The following is a 22164-nucleotide window of genomic DNA, read 5'->3' as shown; positions in this document are numbered from 1 at the left end:
GTGAATCTGATATCTTTTATTAGACCAACTTAAATAGTTGGAAAAAAAATTTAAGCAAGGTTTTGGGTTCAAAAAATCTGTCGGGATGAGGAAGTTTCAGCAGCTGGTGTGTGCTCTTCCTGGATGGAATGAAAAATTATTTAAGTTGGTCTAATAAAAGACATCAGATTCACCCAAAGAACCTTGTCTGCCTTAAGCTAGGAAAATAATTTTATGCCAGAACTCAAGCATATAATAGCTACCATGGACTGTGCTTCTCTCCCAGCCCAGGAGGAAGAGATAGAGTACAGCCTTTGGTCACATCAAGACAACCGTGGCCATGCAGTATGTGGCGCTGCAGACATGTCTGTGCGATCACATGCTGCACATTCAGTTGTTCTCCATGTTGCAAGGCAGCAGCCCAGTGCTGGCCCCAGCCTCCCCTACCCCACCTGGGGTAACTTGCTGTGTGCTACAGGGCACGTGACACAGGCATTCCCCAGGCACAGCTAGCCATGGTACAACATGCATCACAGCTAATTGTCCCCAGGGAACCAAATGTCTACACTCGTGTGTATGCGGCCTTTAAGTTCACAGCAGCTAACCAGTAGAACTGTAGTTCTAAACTTGCAGCTAGAGACTGAATAATGCTGAGGAGTGGGCTCTGCCTCTCCTGTCCAAGGCCAGCTTTCAGCCATGCTGACCCTATGCTGGGTCACTTAAGAACAAGATTTTTCCAGATTCTTCCCTTTTCCTTCCCAAAACAAAGTGTGTATATTATTTGGAAGTGGGTGGGGGGGGTGGGGAAGAGTGGTATGTGAATAAATATGGTCTTCTTCTCAGGTGGATAAGTCTAAAACATAACTATTTCAAAAGCGAGGAAAGTATTCAGGTCAAAAGACATTTAATAAATAAATAAATAAAACTTTTAAACAGTTAGCATGTTGCTGTCATTATAAATAAGAACACTGTTTGGTAAATAAAATAAAATAAAATAAAACAGCTGTCAAGTATCAGACTACCTTCCAAGAAGATCAACAAGACAACACAGAGCACAAACTTATGATGTTTATTTTTGACAACCTGATTGAAAAAAAAATTGTGTTTAGGCATAATATACAATTCCTAATGCAAACAAGGTGACAGATTATGAATGGTGTATGGCCTATGGAATGTAAGGAAGACCAGATCTGGTAAGGCTGACCTTTTAATTAAAGTACTTTTTCCCCAATTATGTTTAAAAACAATAATTATTAATTGCAACTATAAAAATAAGTCCATTAGCAGAAGTTTACTGTCATCAGCTTTAGCCTGCCCTGTTGTATAAGCCATATTTGCCAAAATCCATAATCAGCAAATCTTGTAAAACAGGTATCCTTGATCTTGATGCTGAAAAGGTTCCCAAACCTAATTTCCAAATCTTAATTAAGTTGCATTTTCTTGCCCTACAGACCTTTGTTAAGGTAATGTAACTGTCATTTAAAGTAAAAAGTATTGTTATATACCCTGAAGTGAATCTATTCAGTTCTTACAGTGGCATCCAAACACTGAAGCTCACTAAAATTATAACAGAAGTAGTAATAAAGGAAGTTACTAGACCACATCAGATGTCCCCATTATAAGCAATTAGTGTTCAAATTTCTCCTGTTTGTTAGGCTCAGCGTAGTAGTAAAAAGAATTTCTTATCATGTATATATTTATATTTAAGCATTTCACTGAAACTGACAATTGTCATTTTTGTTTAAAGGTTTTTTAAAGTCCATTCCTCTTGCTTCTCCAGTAATATAAGATGCAGGATTAAATTCCTCCTTATTTATCCAGCCAGATATTTTTTTCCTATCAGCTTTTAATATTTGAGCGTTCTAGGGGCCTACTATCAAATCTTCACAGCTCTTCAGTTCCTTAATACTTGGCTCTATAACAGGCACACATGCCTGGAGTGGAGTATGTGCCCATCTAGCTAGTATTCACAGGAGTAAGGATAAGCTCACATATGATTAAGTTTACATGTGAAACAGGAAAACATATCTTGACTTACTCCCCCAGATTCTCTTCTCCTAGTCCTAAATTAAGCAGACCCCCATACTGCAGTTTTTTCTTGCTTGCAATTCACTGATAGCATGGCTTTTACCCAACAGTCACAGCAGGCAGGGAGTTTCTATATCCTAGCAGACAAAGACAGTTTGAGGTCCTTTCCAATGGACCTCTGCAAAGCCATCTCTGCTAAACCTCAAGTGATTAACACACCAAAAACCAAATCTAGAAACCACTTCCAACTACATAGTATTTGGTTCAAGCATCAGACTGCAGACAGAGAAACTGCACAGAAGAGAGAGAAGTTGGGGAGGGGGACCCTTTAACACACTGCTTTGGAATGCAATAGTATATTAGGAGCTGATATGCAAGTGTCCAGAAAAAACAAAAGGACTCTTGCAGGAGATGGGGGAGTACAGGGGAAATTGAACAGAACTCTTAGCTATAAAGAGCCAAAGAGATTTTCTGAATGGTTGTGTTCAGTGAAAATAACAGGCTAATGCCATTTTCCTTCCTTTTTTTTGCATCTGCTTAATGATGCAAAACCTCTAAACAGGACACATGAGGCTTAGAGAAGATCAGCGTCACTTTGGGGAGGAACTTGTGATGAGTTCTCAGAGTTATTTTATCTAGATAAATGGAAATATAGGGAGGATCCACTTGGATCTCACTCATCCTTTTTGCCAATTTAACTGCTACCAGAAGAGCCTTTATCATGGAGTGGAGTAGAGGCAGCTACAGATTTAAACAGAACTGGCATTAAGAATGAAAGGATCAAATTCAAGTCCCACTGTAGGACTAGGTCCTTTACTTAAGGAAAGGCCACTGGGCAAGAAAACATGAGCCAGTCCATGACTGGTGCTTGAAGACAGCCTCAACCAGCCTCTTCAGTTGAATAGGACTCAAGCAGTGCTAAGCATAGGAGCTGAACTGGGTAGGCCAGCTGAAGGTTAAAATGATGCTCTGCGTCCACAGGATGAGTTCAGCCCACTAAGTATGGGAAGAGCACAGCCCAGCCAAGTATTAGAGAGAAAACCACCAAACTGTGGTCTTCTGTTTTGGGGAAGAGTGGGGCAGAGAGAAGCAGGCACCAACACAAAAACTCAAGAGCTTCAGGCTGTCCCTGAAGGGAAGGTAACCTACATACATCTCAAACACTCTTCCTGGATGGCTAAAAGTGTTTTCTAAGAGCAAGCGGTCAGGCTTTGCAGTATATCTTGAAGCTCAAAGGTCTCTAGAAACTAGAGATGAAGCACTTCAAGCCAGGGAATTGAGAGGAACTAAGGAACAGAAAGTACATACAGTCCTTTATCCCCTCAGGGTGAGGGCGCAAGGAGGGGTGACACTACAGTATACTACACTTGATCTGAGCCTTCAAGAGGCCGAGAAGGAAATAGTGAATAGTGCCAAGGCCAAAAAGCCCTGGTCAAAGCTCAGGGCAAGACACACCCACCAGTGAAGAGGTGGATATGGACAGTTACTCAAAGGAAACTAAATACTTCAACTGAAGTGTAGTATTAGGCAAAAAGTAAGTTCTGAATTGCAGTTCCTATTTACCATAGGCCCAAACATTGACCTCCTGCCCCTTGCCTGCAAGGCAGCAGTGCTCAACTCCTAGCCCATCAACCAGATCCGGCCCCCTCTGGTACTTTGTCAGCAGGCCCATAGGTCCAATGCATAGGGCCTGATCCTGAAGCACAGAGATGGCATGGGGCCCTGAAGCCTGATCCCCACACACAGAACCAGGCACAGGCAGCAAGAAATCCCGATGCCCCAATCTTGACACAAGGAGACTTGTAGAAGCAGCATAGAGTCTCAAGGCCCCTGAGCCCAGGATGAGGGAGGAGGGAAGGGGGGGAGGAGTAGTGCAGGGTCCTCAGACTCTGATCCCACCACATGGGACCCAGCAGGGTAAATGTGATCTGGGTCCAGACATCTGGGTGCCTACCAGCCTGCACCACTCATCTGCCCCCTGGGGCCACTCATTTGACCACGGACCGAAGGCATATTATTAATGACCCAAGTCAGTAAAGGGCACTACCACCTTTACAAGAAAATAGAAGTATATACAGGTGGCTCTTTCTTATAGATCAGTGGTCTCCAAAGTGGGGTGCGTGCGCAAGACGATCCACTGCGGTGCAGGAAGAAAATGTTAGAACTTCTATTTATATAAATATACATATATTGGGGGTGCGTGCTCAAAAATTTTTTACTGATAGGGGTGCACAATCAGAAAAGTTTGGAGACCACTGTTATAGATTACTGCATGCCTGTTTCTAGTGATTTCTATCTTTGAAGTGGAGTTTGTTTTGGAGACAGCGAGAATTGGAGAGGAGAAACAGCTTCCATCTTGAAGCTCTGTCCCCTTGACTGAGTCCTTCAATGAAATACTAGATTAAACGCGACAGTGGAAAAAAAGGAAAGTGTTAACTTGGTTGACTGACAATGCTAGTAATATGAAACCAGAACGGATATCTACAGATATCTACAAATTACTGTAACAGGATGTGATTTCTGTGCTTTAAACCTGCTTCTTAAATATTTCAATGTTGGATACTGAAAAAGAACTATGAAAAACACAAAATATAAAATATGTGAAAACTACTCATTGTACCTGCATGGGGATGTCATTTGAAAGTTTATTAAACAAAAAGCTGCATCAGAAAGCAATGACTGAGGGCATTAAAGTAGTTAAAGATATCTCGATGAAGATATCTTTTGCACAGTTCATTTGCAGAACTCTGAAGAGTCTACAGCCCACTGCTTCTGCAATCAGTGTTCCTGAATCAAAACACTTCTGTCAGGGTGCAAAATGGCCAAGGTAGATTCTCAAAAACACTTGAATGTAACAGTACATGTCCACTTATGGCTGCAAAACTCTTAGATCCAAGTTTCAAAGACAGCAACATTACCTATGATAGTACTGTTAAAACATATGACTGTACAAATAACACACTTAAGAGCAGATGTTAGGAAACATCAAATTTTCAAATGTTGCACAATACAAAACTTCTTCAGGTACTTGGTTCAGGACTGCAACCTGAGAATCTGGCAGGCATACAAGATGGCAATATGGTCTTTGTACGACATAACCTCCAATTCCTCTTGTTTCCCATCTACCCTCATTTGCGGCACGTGAAAGAAACTGGCCAATATACAAATATACTGCATGCCTACCTTAAATGGGGAACAGCAGATTTTAAAACTTACCCAAATCAAATACCTTCTAGAGATTAAGCAGCCCCAGGCCATTCAAACTCATCCAAAAAAAAAATCAAGCTTTTTTGTATTTTTCAAAATACCACACAACTGGACTCCACTTCTAGGGACCAACACACAGAATCACCCCTTTAAGAACCTGTTCTTCTGCCAAAGGAGAGCAAAGAGCTAGCTGCCATTTGAATACTAAAGCTTATTACCAAAGAGGTATATGGACCAATAAAAAATATACCTGGATTCTGACAGAAGATACTGGGAACTTATGACCTATGGCAGTGCTCAATCTTTTGGCCTCATGGTCTGGATAAGTGGTGCAGAAATTTGGCAGCAGGGGAGTAGAAATTAACACTACCCCTGTTCCCCCACCAAAGTTTTAGATGTAGGGAGAGCCCCACAGGCTGGACTGCATGGCTTCACGGTCTGGATCTGGCCTGCAAGCTGGGAGTTGAGTACCTTTGATCTATGGCCATTTTTACATAATCACACTTCAATGGCCTGTAAATTATCTCCTCTCCACTTTGAACACTCAAAGATCAGACTTAGTACAGTCAAAAGGGAGGTACTGAAATTACTTACTAGGTTATACTTAAATAATGCTGCCGATACAAATCTTGGCTTCTTCTGAATGGCAATGGCAAGACATTATCACCGATTTAAAAAGAACCAATGCTTGGGGACCCAAGCACACAAGATTCCCCCATTATCAGTATTTATATTAGTGTAATCCTGAAGCAGGAACAAGGCTTGTGTTAGGTGCTGTACAGACCTAAAATACAACACATCCTAATCACATACAAGGCAATAAAAGAATTCTTGCTTTTCTAACTTTTTTTCCCTATTGCTCAATAAAATACTTTGGCCTAGATTTTACTTCACCTACCAAATGTAGGACTTTTACTTCACCTACCAGATATAAGATTGGGGGATGGTGACCAAAGCCCCGAGGTACTTGGGGAAAGGGGTGAAGCACGGAGGAAGCACGAGCAGGACGTCAATGGAGAGGTGCTCTCATACTTCCTGAGAAATCAGGGCAATCAACTAGTTACCTCAGGTGCCCATACACAAATGCATGGAGCCTGGGAAACAAGCATGAAGCACTGGAAGTCCTTGCACAATCATGAAACTATGAGGTGATTGGAATAACAGACTTGGTTGGATACCTTGCATGACTGGAGCACTGTCATGGATGGGTACAAACTGTTCAGGAAGGACAGGCAGGAAAGAAGAGGAGCCATATGATTGCTTAGAGCTCTGGTATGAAACTGGAAATAAGCCTGCTGGGAGTCTCTGGGTTAGGTTCAGAGGGGAGAGCAACAAGGGTGATATTGTGGTGGGGGTCTGCTGTAGACCATCAGAACAGGAGGAAGTACTGGATGAGGCTTTCTTCAAACAGGTAGCAGAAGTTTCCCAATCACAGGCCCTGGTCCTCATGGGGGACTTCAATCACTGTGACATCTGCTGGGAGAGTAATACAGCAATGCACAGGCAATCCAGAAAGTTTTTGGAGAGTGTTGGAGACAACTTCCTGGTGCAAGTGCTGGAGCAGCCAACTAGGAGCCATGCTCTTCTTGACCTGCTACTCACAAACAGGGAAGAATTGATAGGGAATGTACTAGTAGATGCCAACTTGGGCAGCAGTGACCATAAGATGTCTGAGTTCAGGATCCTGAGGAAAGGAAGGATGGAAAGCAGCAGAGTAGGGACCCTGGACTTCAGAAAAGCAGACTTTGACTCAACTCAGGGAACTCACAGGCAGGAAGCCAGTCTGAGGAGGAGAGGAGCCCAGGAGAGCTGGCTATACTTCATGGAAGTCTTACTGAGAGTGCAAGAACAAACCATCCCAAGGCACAGGAAGACTAGCAAGTATGGCAGAAGACCAGTTTGGCTTAGTAGGAACTCTTCAGTCAACTAAATCACAAAAAGGAAGCTTGTAAGAAGTAGAAACTTGGACCAATAACTAGGGAAGAATATAAGAACATTGCTAGGCCATGCAGGGATGAAGTCAGGAAGGTCAAAATACAGTTGGAATTGCAACTAGCAAGCAATGTGAAGGGAAACAAGAAGGGTTTCTACAAGAATGTCAGTAGCAAGACAAAGTGTGGGTAAGTGTGGGTCCATTACTGAATGAGGAAGATGAACTTGTGACAGAGGATGCAGAAAAGGCTCAAGGGCTCAATGCCTTTTTTGCCTGTCTTAACAGGCAAGGTCAGCTCCCAGACTGCTGCACCAGCCAGCACAATTCAGGATGGAGGTGAGCATCCCTCAGCAGTGAAAGAACATGTTAGGGACTCCCTAAAAAAAGTGGATGCGTACAAGCCCATGGGACTGGATGGATGCCCCGAAGAGTGCTAAGGGAGTTGGCTGATGTGATTACAGAACCACTGGCCATCATCTTTGAAAACTCATGGCAATCAGGAGAGGTCCCAGATGATTGGAAAAGGGCAAACATAGTGCCCATATTTAAGAAAGAGAAAAAGGAGGATCCAGGGAATGACAGACCAGTCAGCCTCACCTCAGTCCCTGGAAAAGTCATGGAGCAGATCCTCAGCAAATCCATTTCTAAGCACTTGGAGGACAAGAAGGTGATTAGAAACAGTAAGCATGGATTCACCAAGAGCAAGTCAAGCGTGACCAACCTGATTGCCTTCTATGATGAAATGACTGGCTCGGTGGATGTGGGGAGACCAATGGATGTGGTGTACCTTGACTTTAGCAAGGCTTTTGATATGGTCTCCCACAACATTCTCGCAGGCAAGCTAAGGAAGTATGGGTCAAATGAATAGACTATATAGTGGACAGAAAACTGGCTGCAGCATCGGGCTCAGAGGGTAGTAATCAATGGCTCGATGTCTATTTAGCAGCTGGTGTCAAACTGAGTGTCCCAGAGGTCAGCCGTAGGGCTAGTTTTGTTCAATATCTTCATCAATGAGCTGGGATATGGGCTGGAGTGCACCCTCAGGTTTGCAGATGACACCAAGCTGGGGGAGTAGTAGATACACTGGAGGGTAGGGATGGGATTCAGAGTGACCTAAACAAATTGGAGGATTGGACCAAAAAGAATTTCATGAGGTTCAGTAAGGACAGGTGCAAAATCCTGCACTTAGGACAGAACAATCCCATGTATCAGTGCAGGCTGGAGGATGACTGGCTGGGCAGCAGCTGTGCAGAAAAGGACCTGGGGGTTACAGTGGACAATACACTGAATATTAGCCAACAGTATGTTCTTGTTGTCAAGAAGGTTAATGACATACTAGAATGCCCTAGTAGGTGTGTTGCCAGTAGGTCAAGGGAAGTGATTATTCCCCTCTATTCAGCACTGGTGAGGGCACATCTGGAGTACTGTGTTCAGTTTTGGCCCCCACTACAGAAATGATGTAGACGAATTGGGGAGGGTCCAGTGAAGGGCAACAAAATGGTGAGGGGGTGGGGAACATAACTTATGAGGAAAGACTGAGGGAACTGGGCTTAGTTTCCTCTTCTCTAGACTAAATTAGAGGGGATTCAATAGCAGCCTTCAACTACCTGAAGAGGGGTTCAAAAGAGGATGGAGCTAGACTGTTCTCGGTGGTAGATGAGAGAACAAGGAGCAACAGTCTCAAGTTGCAGCAAGGGAAGTTTAGGTTAGATATTAGGAAGAATTTTCTCACTAGGAAGGTAGTAAAATAGTGGACCAGGTTATCTAGAGGTGATAGAAGCTTCATCCTTGCAGGTTTTCAAAACCCGGCTAGACTAAGCTTTGGCTGGGATGATATAGTTGGGGATAGTCCTGCTCTGAACAGAGGATTGGACTAGATGACTTCCTGAAGTCCCTTCCAACCCTAACTTTCTATGTTTCTATGACTTAGCAATCACTTGCTTCCCCAAAATACACATCTAAATCCAGGGAATAACCCTATTCCAAATAGTGATGCATATATCCCTCCCATTCTTTCAGCAGAAAGGCTTGCCTGCCTCCAGAAATCAATTGCGTTTAGTCCTGAAGTGGTGCACAGTACTCCCGTTTTTCAATAAGCAGCCTTTTGTGGCTGTCACATTAGGATTCAGCTCACACAGAGGAAAGCCATCTCCCTGAACTTTCATTATACCAGGAGTCAGAAAGGCAGCATCTACAGGAATCAGTACATCTAACTCAGAACTGCATTCAGTGTAAAGCAAAGAACTACTCAGGGAGGAGGACCCCTCACACACCTTTTCCCCTAATATCCTAATGCTTACGACAGTTGTGGGAAGTGCCTTTATCACTAGATATCTGGGCAGAAGTTTGGCAGGTCCTCCTTCAGCAAGCTACCAACATCATCCCAAGCTGCTTATTCAGCTTGGCATTTCTTATATCTAAGAAATCAAGAATTTATGCAGAATCTGTGCGCTTCTTGAATAAAATTGAACTGCAGCAGAACTGAGGTGAAATTAAGCATCTATGCAGTCGTTTTGGCTTACTTCTACACATGTGCAGTAAATCAAGCCCAGTTGCCAAGGACTCTTTTAAGGAAAATGGAGGCACACAATTAATCTTGTCATTTTACTAGTTTTGTGACTACTATGTGAGATGGAACAGGATTTCTCTTAGTAACATTGGTACCTAGAGGCCATGTATTTATTACAGATGTCTTTCAGCTGGAATAGGATCTGGGCCAAATTTGTCTTCAGAATAGTAACACAAGACCTCCTTTAACATGCCCATATTTTCCTTATTCTGCTTGCTTGATATAATATTGTTATTAGCATATTATACCTGGATGTAAGCTAGTCAGTCCTTTGGGTAATTCCCCTCCCACATTTTATAATGTTCCTATATAAAACTTAACAACTTAAATGCTATTTTCTACTCTTAAAATATGATAAAGCATGCATAATTTTGTCTGCATTTCATAATCGACATTGACAACAGGAACTTAAAATCGGTTGACCAATAATCCCATCAATACTATTCAACATACACTTCAACTAAATCACCCTGAAATGGTATGTTACAGTTCCATAGCCTTTTATTGTGGACATAAATAGCCTCTGGTCATAAATAGCTGTTATCTTTTAATTTATTCAACTTCTTCTATTATCAAAACTAGATGAAAAGTAAAGTTAGACAATTCTATATATTCCCAGTAATGTATAGTTTTCTTACAACTATATAAATTATGAACAAATGTTTTAAAAAGCCACTAACAGAGTGACAAAGTTAGGGTTTTAAAAATTCAAGAAATGCTGAAATCCCAAGCTCCACATATAAGATTTTAAATAATCACTGTCTCTAACACAGTTCTTCCACAACTATACCTTAATATGCATAAGTAATAAACTGCTACATCATGCTATCTGCATTCCTTAACATTATGTTTAGAACAAGAACAAAAATATTCCATTAAGCACAACACAGAACAATACTAAAGTTGGTAGGCACAGGTAACCCACTTACATTTTCAGTTCAATTAACTTTGCAAACAATTATTCCTGCAAGAATATGCTTTGTTACTGCATCCAAAAATAATTTTTAATACTGTTGTTTAGATTTATATCCCATCCTATCCAGAAAGGCTCAGGGCAGCTTCACCAATTAAGTCACTGGAGGCCCTAAAAAGTTAAGACATACTAAAATTATCTTATCTAAGATAAGCCAATAATAACATTCCATATAGTCATTGAAATTAAATTACACTAAGTATAGGAGACTGAAAAATACTTTTGAATGATTAATTATGGGGCCTAGAGTGAATGTAGAGGAGGGGAGTTATAACATGCAAAATGTTTTGATTAGATAACATTAAACATGCTATCCCATATTCCTCGAGAGCTCCATAGGAGCGAACCTTTGTTGTATAGACCTCCGGAAACACAAATTAAGCATGCATTTAGGAGTACACTCCATTAAGTTAGCAAGAAACCTCTAAAAAAATGAGCTTCATATTTGCAGGATAATATCTCCCAAGAGGTCAGAAACAAAATCAGTTGATAAGAGCACCCTGGCAAAAATTTCTACACCTAATGTCATCGCTTTTCTATTCACTAAAGGCGGCACCGATTTTTACAGGATTAAAAAAAGTGTAAGAATTGACTTCCCCTAATTTATTTTTTGTTTTCAAAAAACTGTCAAAAAAGAATTTAGCTGCAGATAAAGACCAAGCCTGTAATATTTCAGCCCAAAGTGTAAGCAGTTTCAGAAAGTCAAGTGCCTATGGGCAGGCACAGGATGGAAACACTGAAGTATCTAGGTACTTGAAACATATATGCTCAAAATGAGAACTAGTTTTCATCTGAACAGCTGAAGTAAAAAGGACTACATTGTTACTGTTTGTTTTTTAGCCTCCATACCCTTCATTTTTGTTGCTGCTGTTTGTAGTCTGGACTTCACGTAAATCCAAACATTTTCTAAACATGGTTTCACTTTGTGGAAAGCTCAGGCAAAAGTGGAAATGTTTGAATTAATAAGCATGAAAGTATCCCTTTTTTCCCATATATTTCCTTATTAAGCGTTTGTTCTTGAATAACTGAAACAGTGAAATAATGATATTCATTACAAAATCAGCTAAGTTTGAAGTTCAATATATTTTTTAATTATGTATTTCAAGCAAGGTATTTCAATGTAGAAGTATTTTTGTTCATTTCTTTCCAGCACATTTGCTCCCATTATCTCAAAATGCAGGTGAAATGCCAATGTGGTTTAACAGCATTTCTAAATGTACACAGACCTTTATCCTTTAAAAAAAATAAAAAAAATAAACCAAACTGGTGCTAATACAATACTAAGGCTGAGAAAGGCTGCTCTGTTTGCATATCAGTTTTATTGAAGTTGGGCATTAAACAATATGGACTAATCAGCTTACTCCGACATCATTAAAACAAAAAGTCCAGCCATTTGACTAAAACCACTCTGCTGACTCTCCTGAAATCTTAGCATCCAAAGCAAGTTTTATAGTTTATTTTAATTCTACTTAAACTTGAAATCATTTTCCTCCTTCATTGGAGAAGAGATGCAATTATTATCTTCTGATTACTTCCCTAGGATTATAATTCAGTTGTTTCCCATTCTGCTGAATGTCAAACATATATACATGTGTACTTAGGTGATTCAACACTGATTAAAGAAACATTAAATAGCAGGGATCACTGGCCCCTATTTTATATGGACAGAGCAACAGCTGCTGTCTTCAAAAAATAAATAAATAAATAAATTACACCATCATGTAGAAAAGCAATAAATCACTGCTTATGCCATTTATCTCCAGTGACTCCACACTACTTGGTCCAAAAGGTAGAAGCAAAGCATGGAAAATGAACCACAAGACATAAGCAGAGAAGGCTGCTTTATCCAACTGCTTGCAGTTCTGACCCTTTTCCATATTGTGACTCTCCCATGCTACCAGAGAAAAGTTTTTAGAGCCCTATAGCCATATAGAGATACAAACAAAGAATCATGCCTTTCCCTAAACACTGTCATACTACAAAGAGCCCAACTGGACTGTCTGATTAAGATCAACGAAGACAGAAATTTAGAAGAAAGGATTACTGCAGACAGAAAAGGAGAGAGTCTGGCATTGAACAATTGGCAGACAGGGAGACATCTCAGTTATTATGGGCCTAATACAGAGATGAACCCCAAAACTCTACAGAGAACAGACCCATACTTGTGAAAAAAAAAAAAACTACTCCTGACTGAAACATCTAACACACCCTATTATTTCAGCTGAAGAGATAACTAGTAGGAAGGGTTTTTGTGGCAGTGCACCTTTGGGTGCTTGCCACTTTAAGGGCTGAAGCAGGCAGCCAGCAGGTGCCCGATTAGGATGGCCATTTTCAAACACAGGCCAGACAGGCACTGCCAGCAGTTGACTGCTTGCAGCCGAGGGAGCAGCAGTACCCAGTTCCCTCGTGGCACGGAACATCCTGAAGGTAAGGGCAGGAGCTTGGGGGATGGCTTGGAGGCTCCTGGTCCTGGGTAGGACCTAAAACTGCACTCTGCTGGGGTAAGGAGGCCTGGTGGGGCTCCTTGTGGTGGGGGAGCCCCCAAGAAGTGTCAGGACTGCAAACCTCCTTGGTGGAAGGTGGGTTGGGGTGCCTTAGCTCCAGCCCCACCATCTGGAGAGTAATAGCGCGAGCAGGGGGAATAACGTGGGTGTTATTAGTGAGAAACCTGAGCCTAGCAGGGATGCGAGATCCCAGAAGCAGTAGTTTGCGTAGCGTAGTGTGAAGGCCCACTCAGAGTAGGGTGCAGTAAGGGGCACCTGAGGGACTGAACGTGTTGGGGTGCAGAGTAGGGCTGTGAGAGTAGTTTGAAGGACTGCACAAGAAGCATACTGAGTATGCTGCAAAAGTGGCTTGAAGGACAGTACATGGGCCAGCCCCAGAAGTGTGAGCATGAGAGCAGTTGCCCAGTGAGGGGCTTGGGACAGAATCTGCCCAGGGGTTGGCACAAGGCTAGGCCACGTAGAGTAGGGGAACTCATGGGAATCAAAGGACTGCGCACTATGGCCAGTGTGCAACTAGTGAAGCCTGATGGCTCAAGAGGGGCCACTCAAGTGGAGCAAGGGCAGTAGAGTGTGGCCCAGTAATAGGCAGTATGCCAGAGGCCCCTGTGAGAGTGGGGTGCAGAGTGAAGGTAAGAATGAATGGAGCCTAACCTATGGACTGAGTTTGCTCCGGTCTCAGACCAGGGGCCAATCATAATCAGGATGCCATCTACAAAGCATGGGCCCTGGTATAGGGAGGTTCAGAGCCATGGATAGCACACCCTGGCATCAGGGCAAGGAATGGGCAGCCTCCCACTTAATAAATCTAGTTAACAATCAAGTCGTGGCAGGTGAGTCAGGGCAGACTGCCCTAAGCAGGTGGGCGGGCTGCTTTGGGATGCAGCCTCCAGTTTACCCCGTCAGTTTTATTTAAAGATCAGGGAGGACCCTGGGAAAAGCCACTGGCTTGAACCTAGTTCTCAGAGAAAAAGCTGCTGGAATGCCTCTCTTGTTGTGTGGGTGTCGGTTGAGCAGTCTTGGTCTCTAAGGATGTATGTAGACAGTGTTTTTTGGTTAAATGTGATCTATTAGACCAACCAAATAGTTGGAAAAATGTTCTTTGCAAGCTTTCCAACTATTTGGTTGGTCTAATAAAAGAGATCACATTTACCCAAAGACCTTGTCTTTTGTTACGTGGATCATAAAGAGAACAAATCAGCTTTAACTGTCACAACCCCTAAGGCAATGTGACATTACACAAGAGCCTGCAAGTAGGTCCTGTCTTTCATCAGATGTATTTTTAAGGAGTGGAAGAGCAAGTGAAATCAATGAGAGAGTTTACCACATCCTGTAATAAGTGTCTGAAATTCAGGTAAACCAGGAAAATTCATTTTCCCATTTTGCTTGAAGTCAATCAAGACCTTTATGGATAAGAGCAAAGATAACCTAATCCTCCATGCTCTTCAGGATAGTCTCTCAGAGAAATCATAAGAACTTAGTCTTTGTAACAGAAGAGACAAGGACAGAGGAAACTGAAACTTTAACTCCAAAGCTGGTAGAATGAGACTTGTGTCTGAAGCAAGTGCTAAACTCAATGACATTCTGGTAGAGCACAGACAGTGAATAAAACCAGTACAGTATAGATGTCACAGATTTCATAGACCTCATGAAATCATCGGGTTCAGCCCCCCCGCCATAGGTGGGAAGTCATCTGGGATCAAGTGACCCCAGCAAGAAATATATCCACCTGTTTTTTTTTAAAGAGTCCAGAGTAGGTGCTTGTACCACCTCGGGGGGGGGAGGGGGAGGGGTTGTTCCAGACCCTAAACACATACACTGTAAAGAACATTTTTCTTATGGCTAGAATGTATGCATGTGTGTTCCCCATTTGTTATTCCAAGACTTAGATACTTATATATCATATACTTAAATACCATTTATTTCAATTATGTTGAGTCTATCTAGGTATTCTAGTTGCTATCATCTACCAAGCAGAAACATAGGATTCTGACCATTTTAAGATTCTCATTTCAAAGTCTCAGATGCGGTACTGTTTATGTTAATTTTTGATAAAATAAATGAGTCCATAGAGTAGAGTAAAGGTGTTAACGTGACCTTATTACTGTGCAATACCAAACAGTTAAACAAGGTTTGAGGTTGAGCACAGAGACCTTGGCCTATTTAGTTGCACAGTACCACTTTGCATTAAAGAAAGGATTTCTATATCTTTATTAGGAAGTAAGGCAGAACAGTCAAAGCATTTAAAATGTGAAGCATTAATTAATGCCTTAGATTTAATGTTAACGCCTATTCTCTTTATTTGTAGGGAGATTTTTATGGGGAATAGGGAACATATGCATTTCCATCTTCTAGACTGTAAACATCTGTTTTGAGAAAAAAAGAAAAAAAGTTGAGGTAGGTTGAAGCTGTTGCTGCTGCTACTGTCAAAGCCCAAACCTACATTCCTAAAGACAAGACAAGCACACACAAAAGGTAAGGAAAAGAAAAGGAACAGCAAAGACAGAAGTTGTAGCTTCTGTTTCTGATGCCGATTCTGACTTGCAGGAAAAAGACAGACCTAGCATACGGTCTTATCAGGACGCCAAGATCTGTCTAACTTGTATGAGCTTCTGGATGTTTAAGACATTGCTTTTAGCTGCCTTTTTGGTCACAGACTCAGAGCCATGTTGCAAGAGATGAAGCTAAGCCAGATGCTTGCGGAGAGAGAGAGAGAGAAAGTAAGTTGGGGGAAAAAAGGACAAACAAGGCAAGGGTGACAACAAGAACTCAAGCCTTACATTGCATGCATGGTTTAGAACTTTACCATTTCCATCATCATAGACTACATCACCTGAGTGTGACCCTCTCCCTCAAGTCAGGACACCCCTCAGAATTTGGAGAACAAAGGTCCAATAATACAGTGGCAGTAACAGCCACAACAGTAGAGCTGTCCCCTTTCAATTCACCAGTACACCCAGATTCAATGGTAAATTATCTTCTGTGACAGGCTAGCCATATTTAAAGATCCAAAAAAAAGTGACTGGTGGAACAACCCAGTCTTTCATTACCAATTAGACTGAACTAATACACCACACTTTTAGACTGCTGATGTTTGGTCCCACACTCTTATTTTCAGACATAACCAGAAAATAGCCCTTATGTTATATAAAAATGATTGGCTTCTTTCCACACATACATTTTCAAAAGAAGGTTTAAAAGATTTTACATGGTACCTCAGAACTGAGATGGCTGAAGTCTCTATATTCAAAAGCATAGAAAGTTAGGGTTGGAAAGGACCTCAAAGCAGGACCACCCCCAAATACCTCACACCAGCCAAGGCTTTGTTTACCTAGGTCTTAAAAACCTATAAGGATGGAGATTCTACCACCCCTCTAGGCATCTAGGTAACTTGTTATAGTGCTTTACTACATTCCCTGTGAATTTTTCCTGATATCTAACCTAAACTTCTGTGTAGCAACTTAAGACAATTGCTCCTTATTCTGTTCTCAGCCACCACTAGGAACAGTCTAGCTCCATCCTCTTTGGAACCAGCCTTCAGGTAGTTACCAATGCTGCTCTGTTTAATCCCCTATGTCTTGTCTTCTCTAGATTAAATACACCCAGTTCCTTCAGCTTCACCACATTTCCAAGCCCCCTAACCATTTTTGTTGCCCTCCACTGAACTCTCTGCAATTTGTTCACATCCCTTCTGTAGTGGGGGGCCCAAAACTGGATGCAGTGCTCCAGATGTGCCCTCATCGGGCGTGTCCACGCATGCAAGCACGTGTGCTTACAGCAGCTCAAACAGAAGCAACGCAAATTTGAGCTGGGGCTTTTTGCCTCAGTGCGTGTGCTCACACATGCACTTTGTTGTGGAGCAAATATTGCCACTTAGGGCAAAATAACCCTGCCTGGCTCCTCCCAGATCTGGAGCCAGGGGGAGCCAGAGCCCAGGGCCAGCACCTGTGCTGACCCCATCAGTATAAAAAGCTGCCCTGTCCTGGCCCCAGCAGTATAAAAAGCTGCCCTGGCAAGTAGCTTGGGGCTACTAGCTCTCAGGAGCTTCTGGGGCCCAGCCAATTGGTACCGGGGGACACTACCCCTTGTGCCAGCTGGACTGCTGAAGCAGCCCTGAGAGGTCTCTGCACCCTCTACTCACTGCAGCAGCCTGGCAGTGGGAGCTGCTGCCTGGCTGCGACCAGCTGTCATCTGCCAGATCCAGATGGGGACTGCAGAGCCAGTAGAGGCATCCGCCCCTCTGGGCCAGCTGCCAGCGGACTGTAGTTGCAGTGTTTGCCTCTGTGTGGCACTACTGCCACGTATGCCCCTACCGGGCCATCTGGGCAGCTATCACCCGGAAGGTGTTCCAGGTGTCAAAGCATGTCCTCCTGGCCCCATTTGTCCACAGCCAGCTCGGTCCAAGGTGCCACACTGGCCTCCCTACCAGGAATTATGGTGTTCCCTACTGAAAAATCCCTGACAAAAAAAACCCTAAAGTCACTCTGTTAAATACTCCCAAATACATGTTCCTCCACAAGTAAAACAAAAGACCACTATAAAGACAGACAGCAATCACTTGGACAATATTTTATTGATATATCTACAGTGTTAAAGCAAGTCTCTTATCATAATAATAAAGTGAACTCTAAATACATGTTTCATGAATTCATGAATATATTTTGCTACCCTCCCACAGGGGGTTCAGCCCTCCAGCAGGGGGAGGCTGGTGAGGGGAGGGGCCAGACAAGGCAGGGGTCGGCGGCCTCAGGGGGCTGGCGGAGTGGGCAGGGCCAGCGGGGGGCCCCCCCATGGTCCCCTCCTCCTCTTCTCCTCCAACCCCCCCCAACCCCTTACTTGCCTGCACTGGAGCCCTGGTGCTGAACACGCGGCCTGGCTGGCCATGTGTTTCAGCATGAGGGTGAGGGGCCAATCACAGTGACACTCTGGCAGCCAGATTGTCTCCGTGGAGGACCCAGCCTCCGGTTGCCTCAGGGCATGGTCCCAGACTGTGCCCTGCTCCACTTGTTAAAACTTCTATTTTTTTAGTCCCCTGGATATTCAGGGGTCTAATTTTCTCCTTGCGCTGCAAGTTCCCGCACGCATCTGTTGCCCTGTCTAAAAGGAGGCTGAAATGGGGCAAGAGGCACATGCATGCTTGTCTGGACGTGCCCATCGATATCAAACAGAAGGAAGAATCAGTTCCCTCGATCTGCTGGCAACACTCCTACTAATGCAGCCCAGTATGCCGTTAGCCTTTTGTGCAACGAGGGCACACTACTGACTCATAATCAGCTTATTGTCCACTGTAACCCCCAGGTTCTTTTCTGAAGAGCTGCTGCTTAGCCAGTTGGTCCCCAGCCTGTGCACCAGCGCATGGGACTGTTCTGTCCTAAGTGCAGGACTTTGCACTTGTCCTTATTTAACCTCACAAGTTTTTTTGGGGGGTCCAATTCTCTAATTTGTCTAGGTCACTCCAAATCCTAGCCTAAATACTGCATAACACTGTACAGTAGCAGCAGCAGCATGTTATCCCTAAGGCACCTTATTCCATAGCACAATATACCTCTTTGCTGGTTAGGACAGATGATATGACAATCATTTTCACTGCTAATGCAAGATAGCCTAATACTGTATAGCAGTAGTTCTCAGCCTTTGTGGACTTAAGGCACCCCTCCTCTGACTTGAGATACCCCTTCATAACTCTTTTTGAACTGAACAGCACCCCATTTCAAAACCTAATTTATTACAATGCTTATCATCTTGCAGAGAGGCCAGACAGTGGGATTAGGGCCATGGGAAGGCAGGGATTAAACTGAGCCTGTGCTTATTTCCTCACACCTCATGGAACCCTTCAAAAGACTGTGGTACCCCCAAGGTGCTTGTGCCTGTATAGGGGCATCAACTCATGATAATGCCTAGATACTGCGTGTATTATTTCCTTTGCCCTGTTAGCCAACTTCCTTGTGCTGAAAGTTCTCCTAAAGGTAGATCCCCACCACAATAGTCTGGTATAACTGGCAACTGACACATTGGTTGTTGGCAATTCCTTGATACAAATCCAACAGTCTTCCAGTAAACAGGGAAGTCCACAGATGACTGAAGTGGCCAATCCAAGAACCACACATTCCAACTGCTGCAATCAGATCCATCTCCTTTCTGAAATATGGTAGTGATTCTGGCATCTCTTGGGTCACTGGGAATCTGACTGTATGTTAGGCCACTAACAGTGGAGTTTTCCAACCCCTCCACTCCCCCTTTATTCATTTTTTAATTACAGCAGGAAGGTAGATCAGTTTCTTTCCACTTCTTCTCTTTGTCTCTGCTACTTATATGGTTTCTTTTCTGAAAAGAAAAATACCTGAAAGATTATAAAACCCAGCCCTTAATCAAGAGGACTATGTTAGCTTATTCCCTTGCTTTGCCAAAGGGAAAAATCATAGGCACCTATAAAATGCTATATTAGCCTCATCAAATAGTAGTTAATGTAAATGGTTATTATTCATGACCATGGTATGTGTACCATTAATATACATGATGAGCAATATAGCCAAGTTAGAAAACTGAACTCTAGAAATTAAACCAAGTGATACATTTATCTCTCAACACCAGATTTATACTAAGATATTTTCATGGTGGCAGACTCTTCACATTTTGAAAAGAGAGGGTCTTGAAAAGAACATTGCACAAAAACTACCAAGTGTTTATCTGTCCATAAGCCTATGGCATTTCCTACACATGGGGGAAATATATCCTAAGTTTACAGAAAGGTCTGAAGTTGATAGTTTTGTTATTGTTTATACCAACCCATCCCATGTTCAGAAGTGAGTATCAAACCCACACCTTCCTGAATAAAGACAGAACAATAAATGAGAATTAAAACGTGGAAGTCAGCTTTTACATGTTGTACAATACAAAGGAAATTTATGAATTTCAAAGAGAATCTTAATTTTGAAATGCTGGCCTCTTCAAATTCAATTCTTCCTGTCAACCCCTAATTAACAAATACTTTGACAACTCTGCAACATGCAGCATCAATTGAAACAAGCGATTAAGATGCCACTTTTGTATACTTTTTAGTGTGAAATACTTTATCACAGAGATAGCAGAATTGTTATTACTATTACAATTGTCACAAACTAAGAGATAAATCAACAATGTTTATTTCTAAATAGCAAACTGTTAAAAGCAGCATGTACTCAATGGCCTACTCAACATGTTCACTTACAATAACTTTATCCTGAAAACCTACTTGAGTGTAATTGAAGTACAAGATCAGATATTCAGTTTAGCTATCATTTATTACTGAACTGTTTTCAATCTGTAAAATAAGTAAAAGCAGCTGAGAGCACCTTTAATAAGCTAACTGTTAAAGGAGGCATAATCACAAAAACATAGATAAATTTTTCTACTGTAATGCTGCAATACTGATTTATTCTAAATTAAAATACACTGAGTTGGACAGTAATGTAAATCTGTATGTTTACGCTGATAAACTCATGTATGTGTACTACCTTGCATAATTAAATATATGACTACGATATTAATTAGAAAAGCTAAAGAGCCCATGCTATGTTAATTATCTGATTTCTAATTTCTGAATGAGTTTAAATAGCTAAGCCAGAAAAAGTAGTGCTAATATTAAACATTTCTCTTCCTACTCTTATTCTTTGAGACATTAGCCAATATACAATTATTAGTTCACTTTTATGAGAAATTTCAATAGATGGCATACTAAATTTGCTGAACTCACAGCTGGAGAAGAGATAAAAACATCCAGAGGGTGAAAATCCTCAAAATGCAAATATTAACTTTGAAACAATAAGTTGAAATGCCACAGAGAAGAGAATGAAGCTCAGCCAATGGCATCCTTTGCCAACAGCACATCTATATAACGGAGTGCAAGTCTGTGAATGTACATTGGCTAAACTGCAACAGGCAATTAATATTACTAAGTACCCAAACCTCCCTTATCATCGCGGGAAAGAATACTTGAATTCAAAATCATGCCATTAAGAAAAAAAGGAGAGTGCTTTGGTTTGGAGGAGGAGGGTTAGATGAGAGGCCTTTTACCCTTCTCAACAAAGTCACAATTAAGATGCACAAGTATAAAAATTTAAAGCGAAGCCTGCAAGTATGAGTCTTGACTGCTGAGAATATCTGGGTATAAGAGACTGCAGCACCACTCATATCCAAGATCATATTACATTTAAAAAAAGGAATAAATGAAGAACTTTTTGAAACCAGAAGTCAGCAGGGGAAAAGACCCGAGCCAGGCAACACAAGGACACGCACAACATGCAGTGAAGGCTCTCTCATTCCCAGGCTCTTCCCTGCACACAGCTGAACTTTCGTGAGACACGAGTGCCCATGCCCTGGCACACAAGAACACAAGGTAAAAAAAAAGAAAAAAGAAAGAAAAAAGGCACTTGCAATTTGACTTTCACACCTTGCCAAACCGGTTGGGTCTGACTGAGGGTCAGGCGGCCTCAACACTGCTCCGGATTTCCGCCCCACTCCGGCGGAGGCTGCACGAGGTACCCAGCCAGCCTGCCTGCCCCCACCCGCCCCCTGCGCTCCGCCAGCGGCGATTTCAGCACCCCCTGCGAGAACAGCGCAGCAGCACCCGGGGGTTTCCCTCTACAGGTCACATTCAGACTCGCTTCCCTGCCCAGGGAGCTTCCGCGGCGGCGCCGGCGGCCACCCGCGCCCCCCTCCCCAGCAACTTTCCGCCAAGCTCCTCGGTCCCCGAGCCCGCCCAGGCGCCGGGCGACCCCTCGCCAGGCTCTGCCCCCCCCCGCCGTAGCCAGCAACGCGCGGCGGCTCCTCCGGGGCCGGGAGCCGCGCGGTGCAGTAGCCGCCGCATGGCAGGGCCGGGGGAGGGGGAAACATGAGAGGCTCATCCGTACACCAGCGCACGTGCCCGCAGGCCGCGGAGGCGGCGCTGCCCAAGTGCCTCCCGGGCTCCCCTCGGCGGGCAAAGGGGTTGGCGGGA

This window comes from Crocodylus porosus, unplaced genomic scaffold, assembly GCF_001723895.1.
Source record: "Crocodylus porosus isolate Cpor-Errol unplaced genomic scaffold, CroPor_comp1, whole genome shotgun sequence".
NCBI lineage: Eukaryota > Metazoa > Chordata > Crocodylia > Crocodylidae > Crocodylus > Crocodylus porosus.
The sequence above is the reverse complement of the archived record's forward strand: the minus strand, read 5'-3'. Positions refer to the sequence as shown.